The sequence below is a fragment of the Microtus pennsylvanicus genome, chromosome 6, assembly GCF_037038515.1.
Source record: "Microtus pennsylvanicus isolate mMicPen1 chromosome 6, mMicPen1.hap1, whole genome shotgun sequence".
NCBI classification, from domain to species: domain Eukaryota; kingdom Metazoa; phylum Chordata; class Mammalia; order Rodentia; family Cricetidae; genus Microtus; species Microtus pennsylvanicus.
This window is the reverse complement of record NC_134584.1, coordinates 22,397,476-22,410,609: the sequence shown is the minus strand read 5'-3', so window position 1 is coordinate 22,410,609 and position 13,134 is coordinate 22,397,476. Positions and strand designations below refer to the sequence as shown.

General features: G+C 35.6%; 1 long non-coding RNA gene across 1 annotated transcript in view; it reads left to right on the top strand.

Moving 5' to 3' along the window:
• Positions 1 to 13,134, top strand: part of LOC142852778 (uncharacterized) — a 35,720-nt gene that overhangs the window by 9,289 nt on the left and 13,297 nt on the right. Inside the window, exons 2-4 of the long non-coding RNA XR_012910993.1 lie at positions 2,087 to 2,179; positions 2,518 to 2,539; positions 7,819 to 7,863. This is a non-coding gene — a long non-coding RNA (uncharacterized LOC142852778). The remainder of the gene's footprint in view (positions 1 to 2,086; positions 2,180 to 2,517; positions 2,540 to 7,818; positions 7,864 to 13,134) is intronic.

The following is a 13,134-nucleotide window of genomic DNA, read 5'->3' as shown; positions in this document are numbered from 1 at the left end:
GAGTATGAAATTTGTCCAGTAGAGATAACTTGTCATCTTTGGACATAATTTTTATGGCATAAACCGTGCCTTCTTGTATTGACAATCTTTCCGCCAATCTGTCATATGCTTTAGACAAAATTCGATTGTCACATTCAGCAGTTTTGATTCTCTCAGTTAACGTTTCAGTTCCTACAGAAAGGGACTGCTGAAACTTACGATCCAATTCAGCTGTTCCTTCTTCCATAGTAATGAATTTCTCCTTAACATCAACCTGTACTTTTTTTAGATTTTGCTCAGTTAACCGAGTCATGTTAAACAAAGATTTGTTTTCTTCCTGGAGAACTTCAAACTGATTCTTGAGAAGATTGTTGTCATTCTCAATTGTTTTTAAACGTTCAACCTCTGCCTTAAGAGATTTGATCATTTTCCTATTATCAAACCAAATAGTGCTAAGGAAAAATAAGAATCCCAGGAATATCCATATATGCGGTGTGGTAGACACCTCTTGTAAGATCTCCCAAACGGTGCATTCAAAAGAACTATTGAAATAGGCTGCGGTCACGTTGTCAGACATTATTTAGAAAAGAAAAAGTTCTCTTACCTGTAATAACTGGTTCCTGCCAGTGGTGGCGAAAGAGCCCAGTTGAATCCACGTGTCCTAAATCTGAAATAAAAGGACTCAAAAACAAAATTGAAACAGACACCAAGCTGATAAGTATTTTTTGCCGGGGCTCTCAGGCCGCTGTCACGTGACCTGAGCGCTGGCGGCGGTGGGGGTGGTGGGAGGGGGAGCAGACACAGGCAGCGCGCGCGCCGCGGGCGGTTGCGCACGGGAAATCTGGCCGGGGCGGCTCGGAACAGAGCTTTAGGCGCTGTTAAAAAGGCTCTGTGGATATCAAACTCACTGCTTGATACTCTAACAAGCGGCAGGGAAAATCGAGTCGCTCAGAGTCTCAGCTGTTTCAGCGCGCGCCCAGAGAGACTGCTGAGAATCTCAACTTCTTCCGCGCGCGCCCAGAGAGACCGCCGTAGCGACCCCGGGGTGCAAGAGACTCCGTTCGGGGCCGGTTCTCGGCAAAGCCCCACGGAGGAGGCGCCAGATGTTCCGGCACAAAATAAAGGCAAAGCAGATATCAAAGAATATTTACCAGTTTATTGTTAAACTTACTGAACCAAAGTTCCAGCATAGCACAGGTAGCGAGGAACAAAAAGGCCGAGCCGCCTCTCCGCGCACTCTTTATTGGCCGGGATTTGCCTAAGGCAAACCCCGCCCTCTAAAGGGAGCTGATTTAACCCCTTCACTTCCTCTCTTCTCAAGCCCTCCCCCACAGTACTCTTCTGTTCGTGTTCCTCCCCCCATACACACCTTCAGTTGTTTTCAGGAAAGGACAGGGTTCCCATAGATACCAAGAAAACATGACCTGACAATTGGCAGTATGTTGTAGGAGGCCTCTTGTTAGTTCCTGGCTGCTCATCCCCTAAACAACCACACCGAAACTGTATTAATTAAATCACTGCTTGGCCCATTAGCTCTAACTTTTTATTGGCTAACTTTTTCATCTTAATTTAAGCCATTTCTATTAAATTGTGTATCTCCACGTGGCTTTGGCTTACTGGCAAAGTTTTGGCATGTCTGTCTCTGGTGTCAGCTCCATGGCTTCTCCTGACCCTGCCTTCTTTCTCTTAGCATTCAGGTTAGTTTTCCCTGCCTAGTTCTATTCTGCTAAGCCACTGGCCGAAACAGCTTCTTTATTTATTAACCAGTGAAAACAACACATATACAGAAAAACTTCCCACGCCAGCAGTAAGACTAAACACCTCCCCATATATTGAGGCTAGGCAAAGTGACCCAGTATAATGAACGGGGTCCCATAAGCCAGTACAAGAGGTAGAGACTGCATCCCCATTGTTAGGAGTACCACAAGAGGAACAAAACACAAAACTGTAACATATATGCAGAGTGCCTAGGTCAGTTCTATGCAGGCCAGGTTGTTGATTCAAGATTCTGTGAGACCATATGGGCAGCGGCTAGCTGATACTGTGGGTTGTCTTACAGTGTTTTTGACCTATGGATTCTTCAATTCTTTCATCTATTATTCTGCAGGATTCCTCAAGCTCCACCAAATGTTTGGCTGTGGGTCTGTATCTGTTTCGCGAATCTACCTTCTGACATTAGTAGGCAACATTTTCCTCACAGGTATTCTTTTTTTTTCTTAATTTTCTTTTTTTTTTTGTTTTAAAATGTGCATAATTTTATTACAGAAAACAAAATGAGACATCCTTAAAAATCAATTTCCTAGTAATACAAAATACTATGAAGTATGCAGTGCTGTCATACATACAAGAAATGAAGAGACCATTACGTACCTCGGGCCATTCCACACTAACAGCTGGGGAACCTCATTGAATGTCATAGCTCCTCTAAAACCCACAGCTTGCCTTGTTCTCCGTAGCTTTTGGTTCCTGTCCTGGACCTAGCTCTTGTAGACCAGTTTTATTGGTTGTGGATTTTGTAATGACCTTGATCTTTTGCAGAGAGAAGTTTCTTTGATGTGAGGTGAGGGCTATATTTCTACATGTATCTATAAGTTCAAATATTTCTAGTAATTAGGGATATTTCTTGTTTAGAAAAAATGGTAGTTTTGAATTATTCTCCAAGATCCATTAATTCATTAGTCCTACATAATTGTATAGATTTCCAGAACCAAACATATCTTCCCTAAGTTGAATTAGTTTTCAGTTAAACCATTGATTTTTTTTCAGCATATTAATAATTTAACTTTATCCTAATGTCAAGTAAACTGAAGCAAAGATTATAACATTGGTAAGCTAACTTATTTACCCATATTTATTTTAACTTTATTCCTGAATTCTCTTTGACTTGATAACTCTCTTTCGTTTATCAAAGTTATGTTCTACAGAAAAAATATACCCTAGGTGGTTAGTAGCTTATTATGGAGGCAGTGGAATAAAGGTATATATAGTCTTGTGATGAAGAGTCATATAATTCTGAACATAAACATTTTAATTGATTTTATTAATCTTGCCAAATTGTGAGTCTATAACTAAAATTCAGTGATTAAGACTTTCATTTGCCTTATACAAGTAATAAAGTCACAAACTTCACAGATGCTGTTAAATTAAAAACCTTAGTACCAGGACTGAGCTACTTACTGTTGTTAGCTAGTGATACTGCAAATGCTCACAAGTATTGCCGGTTATTTTCAGTTCTTTTGGTAAAATTTCAGCATCATATAGTAAGATACTATTACTCAATACGTCATACATTTGAGACTATAACACTGAAAAATCACCCTGGTACTGACCTGAATGTTTCTTTCCTTTTTGTTGTTTTCATAGAGTTTGCGGGTCCTATGAATGCTACAAGAAGATAAATGTATTCATAAAACAAACTCAGTTGTGAATTCTCTGAGATATAGTAATGGCTTTCCTAGACAGACATGCTCACTAGTGGATCAGTGGCAAAACCACCAAAAGAACAAGCACCCATTTTCTTGTTGAAATTAAGGATTAGGGATTATTCCACAAAATGAAACCCATTCTTGGCACGATTATTACAGTAATAATCCATTATTTTTTTGGTTTTGAAAGACAGGGTTTCTCTGTAGCTTTTGGGCCTGTCCTGGAACTAGACCTTGTAGACCAGATTGGCCACAAACTCACGGAGATCTGTCTGCCTCTGCCTTCTGAGTACTAGGATTAAAGGCGTGCCCCACTGCCACCTGGCTAATTGCAATCTATTGCTATATAAGTCATAGACGCTTTCAGAAAACCGACCACTATTATTCTGCTTTATAAACACAGTAAACTGGTTCTTAATGACTTATAATTATACCCATATGCTCCTCATCAGAAAAGATCCTAGTTAGAGTAAATGGTGCCTAAGAAATACACATCTAAAAAAGAAGTTGAGAAAGTGTACAAATATAGGCAATATACAGCTACAAGGAAACAGTCTTCAGGATACAATACAGCAACTGTTTTGTTGTGCATATGACCCATGTACAGGCTCAAGAAAGATTCTATTCCAACATGAAGAAAAGAGATAGATATGATGACCCACTCGAGACAAATCTAATAGAAGCCTATAGCTGCAATATTTTTAAAAAGACAAATACTCACAAATGTGTGAAAATTGCTTAAAGAATTCAGAATAGAAACACATCATAGTCTGGAAGGAGTATAATTTAACAAATTTCTAGTGAAAAAAATTGGTATTGTGTATGTATTAAGTGTATTATCATAGTATACAAAATGAATGAGAACTAAAAACTTGTCTGAGAAGAACAATTTACAGTTAAATGTTCAACAACAGTTGACAGGCTATGAAGTAGTTGACACAAAATGAATAATAGACTTATATTTATTCATCTAAGAATAAAAGTATTATAAAAATGTGGAAAATATTTTGTGAAATTTCAAGTTGGGTTAGGAAAAATATTCTTAAATCAATTATCAAAATGAGAATCTAATGAGGAACTGTTTGCAAATGTATTTCATTAAAACTAAGACTTCTGGTATTTGGAAATGCTTTTCATAGACAATTAAATGACAAGGCACCTACTGGAGAAATATTTGAAAGTTATATATATGACAATAATGTACATTAGCAAAATATTTTAAATTCACAAATTCAGTAGTAAAAAAATATTTCTTTGAAGAACATTTAAAAATTGAAAATAGAGTCCCAGAAAAAGTGTTTTATAAAATTTGACAAAATATATACATTAAAATACATATAAAAGATGAACAATTTCATTGCTTCTGAACTGAATAACATGTCTTTATATACTTATTGGAATATCTGCTATTAAGAGAATTTCATCATATATAGATGAACAAATTAAAAAGCTAAATTTTTCCATATACATTGTGAAAACATAAAATGAACAACTTTAAAAAGTTTTTTGAATATTTTTGATATTAAGTTATTTACCACTTAGCAATAGATATTGAACACTAAAATATTTGTACAATAGAAACATAGAGATAGAAACCCATGTGTACATTAAAATCTATATATATTAAACTTCATAGAGGCTTTTTCTAAAAACAAATATTTGAATATATCAAAGATACTACCAAAACTGCTAAAGGTTTTGAAGGATGCAACTAAAATGAATCTAAAAGTAAGTATGCTTAGTGAAATCACTCAGAAAGAGTACATAATACATGATTTTAAGAATGCAAATATCTTAAGTTCACACTAATAGGAAAGAGAAATCATTAAGTTGAGCAGATGACTGACAGAAGACAGACCTTTTCTGTGCTTGAGCATCTTCTCAAAAGGTGACCAAAAACAGCTTAAGAAATAAGTCCATCATTCGTGGACATTTGGCAACCAGAAGATGCCATGAAAATAGAATGTTCACCTCTTTTTTAAAAAAAAGGACACACACACGCACACACAGACACAGACACACACACACACACACACACACACACACACACACACATAGAAAGAGAGAGAGAAAAAAAACAGAGACATAGAAAAGTGACACAAACTTTTAACACTGAAGCTTACCTCCTGTGATACATTTTCTCCAGTAGAACTTCTTTAACCTCTACAAAAAAAATACTACCGGGCTGGGCATTGGTGGCACATACCTATAATCCCAGCATTTGGGGAGGCAGATCACTGTGAGTTTGAGGCCAGTTTGGTCTACAGAGCGAGTTCCAGGACAGGCTCCAAAGCTGTAGAGAAACCACGTCACTAAATAATACATAAATAAATAAATTATTTAATAAAACAAAAAATGAGAAAGAACAGTACCAGTTGGGAACTGAGTGTTCAGATATCAAAACTATGGTAGACATTTTCATTTAAATCCCTATGAAGTCTCTATGAAGGCATTTGAAAACTTAAGAAAAGCCATCATGACCTTGGCAACTTTTATAAAGGAAAATATTTAACTGTGGCTTACCAGCAATTTCAGAGGTTTAGTCTGAAAATTAGACATTATTTTGTTTACTTGTTTTCTATTTCTTCTTGGAGCAGAAGTGCTTTTGTACCCAAATTCCAGATCTCATGTCATATAATCTCTCAATGTGACACAATATAGTTATAAATGTTAATATATCTTTAATTTATGGTGACTAAAACTTTAGAAATAATCAGCTCAATAACAACAAAAATAATTCTATTCTCTCCAGATCCAAAGCTGTTGCAAAATATGAATATTGACACGAACAGATGTTAGCATTTCATTCTCAATCTCTTCCTAAGTCAAATCTATGTTCCTGACTCTCTGAAATTCCAAAAATAATTAGTGAAAAAACAAATGCTTGGAGAGACACCCAATTTTGATAAAATTATGATCCTTTTTTTCTCTTCAAATAAATGTGACTCAGACTGGATGTGAACAACAACTAGCAATCAGCACACATTCTTCATTCCCATAACTTATCATGACGTCAACTCTTTTTGTAACCGAATTTTAAAAATAGTAATGGAAAGTGGCAAATATTCTTTTTTATTCATTTTGCAGGTTTTAATGTAGAAAGTCAAATTAAAACATTAATACTAATATCTAATGTTTGCAATTCACTTATAAAAACAGCTGACCATGTTTAGTGTTTCACAACAAATCTCTAAGAGTTAAGTCATGTTATGTTCTGACCTCAACAAATACACATGGTAGAACATCCCCATTGTCTCAATGTGTGGGTGCACCCCTCGCGGTCCTGAGTTCCTTGATCATGCTCTCTCTCCATCTGCTCTTGAGTTGGACCTTGCGAGCTGGTCCGGGTCTGAAAAAGCATGGGATAAAGCTGGACTCGCTGAACATAGCAGACAGTGAGGACTACTGAGAACTCAAGAACAATGGCAATGGGTTTTTGATCCTACTGCACGTACTGGCTTTGTGGGAGCCTAGGCAGTTTGGATGCTCACCTTACTAGACCTGGATGGAGGTGAGTGTTCCTTGGACTTCCCACAGGTCAGGGAACCCTGATTGCTCTTTGGGCTGACGAGGGAGTAGGACTTGATCGGGGGAGGCGGAGGGAATTGGGAGGCGGTGGTGGGGAGGAGGCAGAAATCTTTAATAAAAAAAAAAAAGCTACCAGCCTTGTTGAGAACTGGAAGAGATTTCCATTATAAAGTCATTAGGATAGCACTGCTTTAAACTCAAAGAAAATAATAAAGTAATGCATCAAAGAAAAAAAAATACACACGGGAAAATAACACTGAGTGGATTCACTGGGGTTTGTATATAGCATATGGATATATAACAGCAAATACAAAAACAGAGGTTATAAACCCATGGATACTGAGGTAGGTAGAGGGAGTGAGAGGCATAGAGGGATGGGAATAATGCAAATACAGGATAGTTGTGCATAAAAATCTCAAAAGAGTAAAACAACTAAATTAAAAAGTAATTGTTTTCCCAACTGACTGTGTTTTGTGTATCTTCATATGTTGTATTATAAAATTATTCTGGTATTTTATATATTAGGTTGGCATATTTTAAACTATTTGTAGTCACTGTGGGAAGATATAATTGTGTAAATTGAATTTTAAGTATTACAACAATATCAGGGTAACTTGTTTAAAACATACATCAATAAAGATTTTACCAATAAAGTCTTGTATTTTCTAATTATGAACCAAAATTTGAAAACCTTGTTGTCATTGTTTCACAAATTTTATAATTTTTTATTATTCTTTATAATTATTTCTCCATTCTATTGTAATTAAAAATTATAAATCATTAGAATTTGTGTTTGTAAGTGTGTGTATTTGTAGGGGTGGGTGTACTTGTTTACATATTTTCATGCCTTCATGTGCAAACACTTTCCACACTTTTCACTTTGTAGAGTTCATCTCTGGTCACCGTCTGTGGATTCTGGGAATCAAAATCAGTAAGTTAGGCTTGCACAGCAAGCTCCTGAGTCATTTCTTTGCCACCTATTTCCATTTTAAATACTTTTCTGTATGCCTCTAAAATATACTCTCCACATAATATATCATTTTTGCACAGAACATTAATACTCTGTCTTTAATATTTCTAATATTTATTGTATTACAATATTGTGATGAGTGTGTTTAGTGACTGCTTTATTTTCAAAATCTTTTCAATATAAGACTTTGTAAAAGACGATACTATGCATACAGACTTCATTCTGTTTTCAAAATGCGTGCTTTTCTCCCTTCACTCTCTCAGTATTTCCTGATTGTACTAGTTATGAAAACGTCTGAGTAGCAGGTAGATTTTTATTACCCTCCTTTTCTCAAACAAAAAAAAAGACTGTATTTTGACCCATTAAGTTTTTAGAGAATTCATGTAAATTACAAGCATTTTGGTTCAGAATAAAAGAATAACAAAGAGGTAACATTCTCTTGCAGGTCATCCCCACCATTCTCTCTTCAAAGCTCTTGGCCTCACAGAAAATACAAACTTGCCTTACTTCAGTTTGAGTTGACTCTGTATGTACATTTCTTTACGGGGAATTAACCCTCATGTCTAAAGATGCCTGTGCCATTTTAGGTTTTCCCATGACACTATATATTTCTACCTCACCTGATTTCTTCAAGCCTATTTATAATAGAAATGTGTGCCACTTCGCACTATGAGTGGACATGTTCCCAGTTTTCTTTAGCTGATCTTTACAGCATGTATTACCATTTCTATCTCTCATTTATGATATTAGAATAATAAACAAGTAAATAACGGAATGAAAAAATATAGGTCAAAAGGAAGGAAAAATATAATGAAAGAGAGAGTAAAATTATAGAGTAGACAGAAAGGGTAAGCCATGTGGTTCTAACCTATCTGCAGTTCTGAACCCTCCCAGGATCCAAGTATTCATGAGATTACAAGGAAAAAGTCAGGGTTTACATAGATTGTATCATTTCTTCCAAATAACCTTATTTGTCACCATATTCTCACTCCAGAGTCATCTGACATAAAGTATCTAAAATAAAAGAACAAAATGAAAAATGTATGAGATTATGAGAACATTTGAAGAAAATGCAGATCAGAAAAAGGAATGTAATATGACTTAACTCCTTGAGAAAAACAATAGATATTAGAGTTAATTAGTTGGTTTCACGAAAGACTTTTGAATACTGTTGTATCAACCTTTAAAAATCACTGCATAGTATTGTCCAAGCTATGGTTTATGACATGTAAAGGTTGTTTTCAAACAGACTTAATGAAAATGGAAATTGTATCAATAATATCATCATGATTATTTCTAATATTAGGTTAATAATGATTATTCAGGAAGATAAATCTTCAAATAAGAGCTAAATACTTTTAAAACTTCCTAGTGTTACCAAAATGAGAACCAATTATCAACAGTTTATAAATAATATATATATATATATATATATATATATATATATATGCATACACACCACACACACACACACACACACACAATGTTTTTAAAGCCTAAACTAAATCTCACACAAAGAACTTTTAATTGGGGACTAATGCTGAAAATTTTAAAAAATTAGCAAAATTGCATTTTCTTTTATCTTAATGATTTCCATAGGCTTATGCACATCATTATAGTTTTAAGTACCTAAACTTTCTGAAACCAATTTGTACTCTTTTAGTAATATGCATACTGAGTTAGAACAATGTGCACTGAATGTTCTATGAATTAGAAATCAGCGCTGCAAAAACTGTGCTAAAAAAATAAGCAACCATAGAAACAGCTGGAAAAAATATGCTTATCCAGGCTTATGAAGTACAGCTTAAAATGAAAGAAATGAGGAAAACACTATTCATAATTTCTTTTAGACACAAAAGAATCATAAAAGAGCCTCCCAGAGGGACGGTGCACACAGTTCTCCCTGATGCTAAAGAATAGGTTCCAAAAAGAATCTCTAAGAACATAATAATGCGACTTGTCGCAACTGGACTGTTTCTACGTCTTATAATTTGGAGGAAAAGTAAAGTCCGGATTCTGAAGTGCAGAAGAAAATTAAAGTTATTATTATACAAAAGACTACATAGTGGCAGCTGCACAACCCCTTATGTGCCTCCTCAACTGTAATTTCCAGTATTAGTCCTGATCTTATTGACTGCCTTATTAGCTGCTGTAAATAGCAAAACAAAGTGTGTTTGTGGGAGAAAGTTGTAGGCATCAGAGTAGGGGATAACACACTCTGCATTGTAGAGTTGAACATTTTTTTTCTGCCCTGAATCGTGCGTACAATTTCCTCAGACATGAAAAGGCATGTCAAAAATTTGTTGATTTCACAAGTTTGTTACATTCAAAATAAAAAATGAAGTGTTTTTTGACTGCACAAGGAACATCTGTTCTTATAATTTCATAAAAAGCACAATATGATTATTTCTTTCTCACCTAGCAATAATATATTAAATTTGCCTTTGCTCAAATGTTTTCTCTGACACTTCAGTATAACAAATGAATTGTTTGTATTCATTCATTGTGGTTTCTCTATATACCTCTATTCAGCGTATGATCTTCTCCTGCTAATATTTTAGATTGTAAATATATTTAAGCTATTTATCTCATGTTATTTGAATCAGTATTCTTATTCTTTGTATGCTATTCACTTTGGATAAATTCTTTGTTCTTATTTAATTCTTTTTGTTGTGATCATTAATTAACAGGGATTTTTGAATGTCATCTGCTTAAAGATGGTATATCCAGAATTTTTGGATAATTCTTATTCTTACCTTTATGTGTAAGTAATTTCAGCATCAAGTACACCTGAAACAATGTGGCCATGATGCCCTTCTTTTAACAAAAGGTATCTGACATGGGCTTGGCAAAGGATATCAGCCTGAAAATGACAAATACTTTGTTTCAGGAAGTATAATTCTTCAAATGCGTATGTCACTACAATTGATATTTAAAATTGAGAATTTTGAAATGAAAGAATTTCAGATGCTTACAAATCTATTTTAAAAATTCACAAAGGAGCCGGGCGGTGGTGGCGCACGCCTTTAATCCCAGCACTCGGGAGGCAGAGGCAGGCGGGTCTCTGTGAGTTCGAGGCCAGCCTGGTCTACAAGAGCTAGTTCCAGGTCAGGAACCAAAAAAGCTAGGGAGAAACCCTGTCTCGAAAATTCAAAAAAAAAAAAAAAAAAAACAAATCACAAAGGAGAAATTAAAAGGAGAAGTAGAAGATGGATAAATGATGCAAATACAGGACTTTATGTGAAGTTTTCAGTGATTAAAAATGAGTATCTCGATATAAGTAACCATTACAAGAAAATCACTTCTAGAAATTTGCTGTTATATCAATGATAACCAATCTACAATCCATAGAACCTTAGAGGTTAGGTATAGAGTAAGAGACTGTGGGGTGTGGTTGGGCAGATAGATATTGAAAAGTGCAGCAGATAGCTAGCGAAGGATGGATGCTGGCGTAGGGTTATGTTTGAATTAGAGGGTTAAATGGAGAGAAAGAGGGACTACGGGGAAAGGGAAGAAAATATGTGAGACTGCAGTTAAAATTAAGGTTTATTTGGTGAGTGGTATGAAAACCTAATACACAAGAAGCTTTTTAAACTATATACATATATGAAGACAATCAAAATAAAATTGCCAAATAGTGGGAAACATATCCCCAACTGAACATCTCTTGTCACCAAATGAAACTTCCTATATAGAGAATGGGTTAAGTCTAATTGAGTAGTCATCCATAGAAGACCCATGAGAAAACTCCAATACTGGAGGACACTCACTAAGTAGGTTGAATTTGTTGTAAGCCAAGTCTCAACAATAAATCTGTGTTTTCTTGGACAAGCAAGAGCCGCTTCCTGCTTGTATAAAGACTTTTATTTCTGGGAAAAAAAAATCTAGTTTATTCACAGAAAATTTTATAAGTGCATATTATATATCTTGTTCATAGCTAGCCTCCGCTCCTTCCATATAACTTTCCCATGGATCCTTTACAAGACTTTTCTCTCCTCACTTATGTCCTTTTCTTACTGTTCATAACAAACCGAATCCAATTACTGTTGATGATATGCACATGAATTTAGGGCATCAAATATGGCATGGGCAAATTCCTAGTAGTTACTTCCTTAAAGAAATATGGCTCTTTCTCCTGGAGCCATGAACAGCTAATAGTACCACACCTAGAAATGTGGCCCTGTCTTTCAGTGTCTCCTGTGGAATTTGTGGTTCTTTGTGACTCTATATCCAAAACCTGTTGTATGAAGGCTGATTTTCATACATTGGTGAATGAATGAACTAGAAAGAAAAGCTATAAAGATAAATAGGCAGCCGGGCGGTGGTGGAGCACGCCTTTAATCCCAGCACTCTGGAGGCAGAGGCAGGCGGATCTCTGTGAGTTCGAGGCCAGCCTGGTCTACAAAAGCTAGTTCCAGGAGAGGAACCAAAAAGCTACGGAGAAACCCTGTCTCGAAAAATCAAAAAAAAAAAAAAAAAAGATAAATAGGCATAGGTAAAGCTAGAGTTAAAGGACATTGAATCTCTTATAGGTAAAATAAGCATAAAGCAATCATAATGTGTTAGAATGAAATTATATTTGCAACAAAAATATATCAATGGTCAAAGACAATATTATACTATTTCTTGCATTTTTAAAAGAAATGGGTTTAGAGATGGGTGGGGAGGGCATGCCTTTAATCCCAGCACTTTGGGGGCAGAGACAGGTGGATCTCTGAGTTCGAGCCAGCTGAGTCTACAAGAGCTAATTCCAGGACAAGCTCCAAAGATACAGAGAAAGCCTGTCTTGAAAAAATGAAACAAACAAACAAACAAACAAAAACAACAAAAAAGAAGTTGGTTTGATAGCCATTAAACAAATAATGAAAAGAATGAGGCTAATTACCTGATACCTGCCATTTTTACTTCACTCCTTCTTTTCATTATTTCAAACTAATAGAGATCTGCCTGTTTCTGCCCACCCCCCCCACCAGTGCTGTGATTAAAGGCTTGTGCCACCTACGCCTGGCTGACGTGTTACTCTTATGGGTTTCAGATAGAATCAGTGCTTTCTCAGAGTCACTGCTTTCTCAAATGTCTCAGGACAGCTACAGAAGATGTATCTGGGATTGTCTGTTATAGTTGACTTTAGCAAGTACATGAGAAAGTCCATGACACAGTCCCGTGCTGAGTAGCTACTTTCTTCAGGATGTATTTGCATCGAAAACATACTCTCTACAGAGCACATTATTT